The sequence below is a fragment of the Frankliniella occidentalis genome, unplaced genomic scaffold, assembly GCF_000697945.3.
Source record: "Frankliniella occidentalis isolate FOCC.00 unplaced genomic scaffold, Focc_3.1 Scaffold360, whole genome shotgun sequence".
Lineage (NCBI taxonomy): Eukaryota > Metazoa > Arthropoda > Insecta > Thysanoptera > Thripidae > Frankliniella > Frankliniella occidentalis.
In genome coordinates this window covers 189,388-189,945 of record NW_026267483.1, presented here as the reverse complement: position 1 = coordinate 189,945, position 558 = coordinate 189,388, and positions in this window count along the sequence as shown.

The window sequence follows — 558 nt, the reverse complement described above, 5'->3', positions numbered from 1 at the left end:
GTTGGGGTTGGGGTCTCTCCAACCTTAAGCATACTTACGCTTGCACTCGCTGCTGCACAAACTGCCGCACGGACCTTGTTGGTAAAATGGCCGCCTGCTCTCGAATCAACCGTTGCTCCTGCAGCGCTGCCAGGAGGTGTGGGTCCGGCTCGCAATTTGGATCGTCCTGAGGGTGAATGAGAGAGAACAGCGTTTTGGTGGTCCCCATCGGTCTGCATACGCCCACGACACTTCAGCCTACCAACGGTGCACGCACTTGCGTATGTCACGACCCCGTTCACTCGGGGTCGATGTTCGCGGTGATGCCACCTGCCTTCCCACAGAAACACATATGTATCCTGATGCTGGCCCGGAATACGGTGCAGGTCACCGTTGACCACTATATGCTCTGCTGCCGTCAGGACCGACCGATGCGACGGTCCTTTGCCAACTGGCTAAACGCTCTGCCCCGACGATGCTCATAGGGTTTACCGGGGGTAGGGGGGGGTGGCAAAGGGGTACGCTACGTTCATGGGCCCGATGGATCTGAAGCGATCAGGTGCCCATGAGAGCAGTCTG